Source organism: Stegastes partitus, unplaced genomic scaffold, assembly GCF_000690725.1.
Source record: "Stegastes partitus isolate 25-593 unplaced genomic scaffold, Stegastes_partitus-1.0.2 Scaffold2639, whole genome shotgun sequence".
Taxonomy (NCBI): domain Eukaryota; kingdom Metazoa; phylum Chordata; class Actinopteri; family Pomacentridae; genus Stegastes; species Stegastes partitus.
The window spans coordinates 1-7,786 of NW_007580370.1; positions in this window are offsets into that span (position 1 = coordinate 1).

Below are 7,786 nucleotides of genomic sequence, written 5' to 3' on the forward strand. Positions count from 1 at the left end.
ATGTGTTAAGAAATTGTAGAAATTTGTGGAAGAAAATGCAAGCTATCCTACATGTAGGGGCTGGTGAGGAGATTGTTCTCCCAGACCAGGTCCTGAGGACATGTCAGCACACTGTGGCAGGTGTCCAGCAGCAGCTGAGTCAGGCTGACCAGTGAGTCCTTCACCAGGTGACGCAGAGAGTCCTGCTGGTTCAAACGGCCCACAGCCATCAGCTTGTACAGCTTGAACATCTTGTAAATGTCCCACCAAGATTTGCTTATGTCATACCAGCCTTTGCCAGGTTGCTACGAATGCTGTTGCTCAGCGTGACCGTCCATGTCTCCCTGAGAAACCAACTTATCTAGAGAAGAAGAATTAATAAACTGTGCTATCAAAGTGAAATTTATTATTAATAATGTTTTTTGTTATCAAAAGAAAAGGCACCTAAACACTCACCGTTACTGTACCTGAGAATGAATCTGAGACTAAATGTTTTCAAATTCGTCCAGTCAAAGCAGTTCGAACGAGGTGACATCAAACAGCCTTATGCATACTACTTTGTTGCACTCATACCACATTTCAGATAATACACAGATCACCTCTGGCTTTGTTAGCATGAAGCTGAAGACAAATGCATCTCAGCTCTTCTTGTAGTCAAAGTGAGGAACTGGAAGACAGCCTGTACAGGTAGAACAAACCAGGATTTAGATTCAGTAAATTCATGCCACATACTGGATGACAGTTCCTTAATCTTGAGGCAAAGATAAACCATTGTTTACAAGGAGAATAGTCCTACCAGTTTGTGGTACACACTCAGGGTTCTTCTGTGGCAGGGTGATGTATGGAAACTCCTCTGGTTGGCTCATCACCACTTTGTCAAAGCCCATGCTGTTCATAGTAGGATCATATCCCAGTTTGAGCTCCTTCTCTAAGTCCTCTATTCACTTCTCCAAACTGCACACATAATATTCAATATTCAATATTCAATTCAGTATTTAAGCTCAGAAGAATCTATCATAAAACAAATAAAGCTGTGGGTAAATTTAAAAGTGCCACAGATATTTCACGTCATTGCCATCCACAGGTAAGCAACAGAACGCCCACATCCCATGCTGGTCCTGGTGAAGGTAGTGATGGTAATGGCAGTAATTGTAAGCTAATGGAATTTGATAGGAATGTACACTCTCCTGGGCTCAAATTTGCAAACTTCTCCTGTCACACTCTTGACAGCTCGAATGTGTCCACAAGGGGGGAAAACCCCACTGACCCGTGCGATCCCCACACTCCTGGGTCACAAGGGCATCATAACCTCGTCTGTTTCCCATGGTAGATCACAGGCATCATGCACTGCGGCCCCTGCTCCTGCTCCTGGCCTCTTCAGTTGAAACCCATCAGAGCAGCCTGAGATTGGGTAGCCAAGCACAAATGAATGGTCTCGTGTCCGAAACCTCACGTGTCACTTATGAAGGACATCTTGCCACGCACAGAGTCATTGAAGATGTGTAGCCTGCATGAAAATCAAATCTGAGGATGCAGGAGGTTTTGCGTCTGGCATGTACTGAAAGGTCATGAACAAAATGCTTTACAGTGGAGCCAAAGAGCAGAGGTCAGACACAAACAAAGCCATTTGATATGGATGCTGTTGCAAATCTGTGTCACAATCGGCCATTAATCAAGACGGGCCTGTTGAAATGTTTAGTTAGAAGCGTTCCGCTTCATTGGCGTCCTCTCAATAGAGCTCAGTCTCCAAAGTGCTGACCTCACCCAAAAAGGAAATGAAAATGAAAGACTTCCCCAAGGATCTAAACAACCCACATCTAATAATGATATTATCATATCAGAGTGGACTCAAATCATCCTGACCACAGGAGTTTATTAATGATTAACACATGGCGTTGCTATTGGTTAAATCAGTGAAGAGATCCGGCCCTGAGGTTCCAAAGAAAACCACTCAAGAACCACAAGTCTCTGATGAGTTGGTGGCCCTCAAAACACAGTTGCCTCCTAATGTTTGGCTGGCAATACTGTGGCCATCTCTGGAGCCAGGAGCCTACCGTGGAGATGTACGCAATTGGACAGATGTGGTCAGCAGCTCTGGCTAGTTTGAACCGATTAAACCCAAACAAGGTTTGTTACAGACTTGATGGACCCTCGATTCTGCTCACGTCAGCCCAGCATCAGATACACTGATGGGAAAGTTTTGACAGTAACATTAATATTAGTCACTTACATAATCACCCACATGTATAATTTGTCGTCCCCTCTCTTCATTCTCAAATTATTCATCCACTTTTTTTCTCCCATCTTTTCTCTTTTACAGGACTGAGATGTTGCGAGCGTCATGCTTTTGCGAATTGCCTATAACTCCTATTTTACGCTAATGACATCAGCATGTGCTGCTAAGTTTAGCTCCTCCTGGGGTCCAGATGTTGGCTGATAGGATCAAACACCCCTCTTACTGTCACATTGTTGGGAAAGCTAGGAGGGCTTAATGGCTGTACATATTCCCCACATACCTCTTTTCTTCTGCAAAAACCCACAACCCAACCACAAATGTGGGCACACCCTCATGTTATAGTGTGATCTTAGTTTTGCATTTGCATACCAAAATGGAAACATACAGAACTATGCTGTGGGCTCATTAAGTTTTCTTTAGAATCTACTAAAATTGTGTTTAGTTATATTTTAAAAAATCTAACACATGCAGGGCTCGTTTGTTTGACCTATAAAGTCTTCCTCCTCGTTTACACAGTGACACTATGGAGCTCAAACTCCTGGAGACACTGTAAGAATCATTTACACCTACCACTTACAATCTCGTACCCAACAGTGCGCCCCAGTTTCAAAGCTCTCTTTTTTGTTTAAAGGGTGTTTGATCTGAGTGACAACACCACTGTGGTCAATGAATGTCACTAGTGTCAGGTTATAGGTCAAACGGAAGCACCACGAGGGCGGCAAATGTCCCATCAACATCGCTATGTTTTGTGACTATGCATTTTACAAGAGCAGAGCAGATACCAGCAACATCTGTATGGGGCTGCCGACATGCAGATTTTATATTTGACCTTGCTTGGTCACTCAAAGTGCTGCTGTTTTACGGTGACCTTTGTGCTTGACTGTACATTGAAGTTGCTACCATCGGTGGGTGACTGACAGATAGGCCGTGCGTGCCTGTAAAGACATGTTTAATGAGTTGAGAAGGGCCTCAAAGCAGCAAAGTTGCCAGACACGAAAAACAGTCTGGAACCCCCAACCTGTGTCCTGGGACCTCGAGCAGCTGCATTTGATATTTCCTTTTATTTGCTCCATTTCTTAGTGTGACTTTAGGAGGGGAACCAAAGTCAGAGCCAATGGGTCATAAAAACACTCCACACAGTTGGAGCATCTAAGTGAGTTGAAGTTAAAACGCTAACTAAAACTGTTTGTGGGGTAACTGATGCCAAACTCCACTGAGTGTGCATCATCCCCCCCCCGACACATTATTCTGTTGTCTTTGTTTGGCTGCTTATGTTTCAATGTCAAACAACATTTCCTTTGAATTCATTGAAGTCACTTAAAATAAATCATTGTGTGAGTGGCTTTATCTAAGTGGGTGTGTGCGCATCAGCCGAAAGAAACGGAAAGGCAGCGAATGGAATCTGTTACACATGTCTCTGTGTGTTATTGTGGTTGAAAACAAGTGTGTGCGGGCATTCCAGTTTTATTTACGTTGGTGGGCGATGGAACGAGTTATCAAGTTATTGTCTCTGTGTTTTGTATGCATGCACATTCATGAGTGTGTTTGTGTGTTTATGCGAGTGAGCTGGTGTCACGCAGAATCTTGAGCTTGTTATTTCACGACATCCTAAACAGATATAAAGAAGTCACACAGAGACACGAAGGGGGCAGCAATAGGAATGTGTGCATGTGGGTGGGAGGTTAATTTGTGGTCCAATATTAAACAGAAGTTTCGGCTATAAATAAGCCATCACCACTCAACTGCAGCCTCTTCAAGTGAGCCGCTCTTTAACATTCCTCAGATTCCTCCTTGTTAAGAATTAATAAAGAATAAATGGAAACAGTTCCGCATAGTTTCCTGTCATTTACACATATGTAAGGGTTTATAACCATAACTCATCCCCGAGCAAACACTCGCAAATCCACACTCAAGCCCACGGATACACGCATTAGTTGGCAGTGTGCCCCAAGCATCTCACAGAGGACTTGATTTGTCATCCCACCTCATCTGGCCTCTATCAGTTTCTGGCCTGACAGCTTAATCTGTGTCATTCATTCTCTCACATCAAAGAGGCACCGAGCAATCTAAACCTGCAATGTTTGAACGTGAGCGAACCCACTGTCGCACACACACACACACAGACACACACAGACACACACAGACACACACACACACACACACACACACACACACACAAAGTAGATTAGAAAATGCACAAGTTAGTCAACTACCTCTAAGCATCTGTGTTCTTCTTGACATGAGGATCATTATAATCAACATCAGCAGTCAAGCGGAAACTTTCTGTATCAAATGTCCGCACTAGTTATCATGGTCACACTGATAGTAAATTCAAGCAACAAACTAACTTAAACAGTGCTGTAGACAAACTCTGATCTTTGAATTGGCCTAGAAATACACGACGTGTGTCAGAAAAGTTCCAGAACGGGTGTCACAAAAGATATATTTCAAATCCAAGCTACAAGTTTCTCCTCGGAGACTTTCCCAGCCTTCTCTGCCATGCTGCCTTGCTCTCCTTCCAGGATTCTTCCAGGATCCTCCGCAGCTCCATCATCACAGCCATCTTGATGTTGTCCACGTCTTCAAAACGGGTCCCCTTGATGACCCCCTTCGAGCCTAGGGAAGAGGGAAAAATCACAGGTGGGGTGAGTAGAGAGGTTGCTCCAGCACGGCCATGTTCTTCTCAGCCAGGAATTGTCGGATGCTCAGGACATTGTGAGCAGGCGTGTTGTCATGGTGAAGCAGCCACGACTTGTCCTGCCACAACTCTTGCCTCTTCTTGCGCACTGAACGAAGCAAACGCTGCAGGATCTCTTTGTAGACGTGCTGGTTGATCGTCTGAAGGGGAAAACTCGTTTGTAGTTTGGGTTTGGAATATATCTTTTGTGACACCAGTCCTGGAGCTTTTCTGACACACCTCGTAGACCTCTGTTGCCACCTCGACCTTCCCTTTCCGTCAAGTGACAGTTACTTTACGTAATCTTTAAGACGACGACTGTCCAACCAAGAGTTTCTGTGCGGTATCAAGCATCAGTCCCATCCTGTCTGTCCTGTTAAAGCTAGAAAAGAGCTCCTTAAAACGCTCCTTAAAAAATTCAACAGGACAATTAACTCTGACCTCAGGCTTAACTCACGCACACCCTATTAGCCACGGCATTTACTGGTTGCTCTTGTGGCCAGCGGATAACGTCATATGAGATCCAACTGTGCGTTGCCATAGCAAAAAGCCAATAACAAAACCAAGACTGGTAATGAAGCCCTGATCATCTTGGCTTTTGTGGCCAGCATGCAGTAAGGTCATGTAAGACAGCAGCTTAATCCGCCTCATTATATAGAGAAATACATAGGCTGAAAGAAGACAACGATGAAGAGAAGACATAGAGGGAGAAGGACATCAAGAAGTGTTGAGTGACACCATGAGCTCAGGTACGAGCAGCTTGGACAAACACTGAGGGCGGGAAGTCGGGGTCTCTGACCTCGGCTCTCTAACCCCAGGCCCCCATTAAGCCTTGTAAACGAGAGAAAGAGGAGCAATTAGAGAAGAAGTCATGAGGCAGGTAGGAGATCCCCATGACCTCTCAGGGCTGGTATTTGACCTCTCACAGCTGGGAGCCTTGATGTAGATATATCCTGAGCATGGAGAGGATGTATTTTCTGAAAGGTACTGGATGGAAAAAGAAAAAAAAGAAACAACAACATTTTTCCTCTCAGCCCTCAAAATGCAACACATGCTGGAAACAGCAGTGGGGATTATGTTGTTTATCCCTGTTTGTATGCTCACGTTCTAAACAAGCACTTTAATGGTTGTGGGTGGGTCTGCATTCCTATATAACATAAAATGATCTTTAACTACAATTTAGTTAATTCAGCATTCAATGTGTTTTGCATTTAAAAGCTCCAATGAGGAACCAAATGTAATTTACAGGTGTTTATCACATGTGCTGCTCTTAAAAAAATGTTTTATGGCTCTGCTGCAAACTTCAACCTGAAACCTCCGTGACTTTAATGAAACCTAAAATTTGACAATCTTTTTAGAAATCAGAAAACACTCAGATACAGTGTGAACAGCTGGACCACACCGATGATTTGCCTGTATGTTTTATCCATTACCCCTCCTCCTTAAGCACACAAACGCACACAGATCCCCACTGGCAACCTGTGAAAAGATGTAAATCTCATTTCCGTGTGTCCCATTCAGCCAGAGCTGCCTCTAAATCAGGCTAAAGCAGCCAGTAACTATGTCTGTGTGCCACTAACATTACAAGATAACAGCTAATCCCTCATAAACGCCATTACCCTAATCTCCCATAAAGCTATTCTTAGCATATACTGCACCACTGGAGTGAGACAAAAGCAGAATTTGAGATGTGTGAAGATGAAGGCCAGCCTCTGGGGTTTTATTGTATGGAGGCCTGCCAGACTCTAGCTGGTGTTACAGTGGAAATCAGGGGGACAGAGAGATGAAAGGACAAAGCAGCAAGGGGTGAACAAAGCAAATGTACGGCAGATAGAAATGCAGTCACATATATAAGGAGAGACTATGAAAAATGGAATTGAAACTTCAAGATGCAGGACTTGTTTGAAAAAATCAGATTGATCGAGACTGATAAGGACAAAATAATACGAGTAAACTGCTGGGTACTTCGAAAACAACATTATATTGTATTTTGTCAGCTCAAACATAACACAGATCAGCATCATCACTGGTCCACTCCAGTCTTACGTAATTCTGCCTTTGATCTCCTCTCTGGGGAAAAGCAAGCAGGCAGGTCTGTAAACAATTTGAAGACATTTATGGAAACCAATCCGATTCTGTGCGTCTATTCCAATTTTCTGAACCCCCTGTATTTGAAGCTAAGCCATAAAACTGAAGAGACATTGTGTTTATTCTTCCAACTTAGAGAGTGTGTGTGTGTGCCAGGGACGGAAAATACATCAAGCTCAGTAGAGGACTGTATGTTTCCTGTGGTTGAAAAGAATTTAAAAAGAAGGACTGTCATGTACCAAACCATGTGTTTATTATCCAGTGTTATAAGGAAGAATGACACAGTAATGTATCCAGGCAGGCAGGCAGATGGGAGAAAGGCTCTTTTCTTGTCCAACTCATTTGCATGAAACTCCAAGCTGCCAGATTCTTTTGGTGCCACAATGCCCATCAAGCTGCAAATAACTGCTCTGACGACTATTTTTGTCTCCCTGCTCAGGTTTCTCCCCGCTAGACTTCAAAGAGACTTGTAACTTGGAATTACTGCAGCTGAAAAACAGGAGGGCAGAAGCAGATAAACTAATTTCCCGGCCCTATTATGAGGCCCTGGTTAGTGGAGGGACCTGGTTTACGCTGGTATGCGCTCTGCGGCTGCTTCACATGAACCTTGTTGACGAGCCCGTGCCAGTCGCATGCTTGTCCTCCTGCGCGCACGACCTTTTGGAGGAGTCACCATGGATGAACAACTGGCGGACTGAGGGAAGAATACACCCTCTCAATCTTGGTGTTTTGGTGCTGCTACAGTGCAGCATCCGCACAGTGTGTGTGTGTGTGTGTGTGTGTGTGTGTGTGTGTGTGTGTGTGGG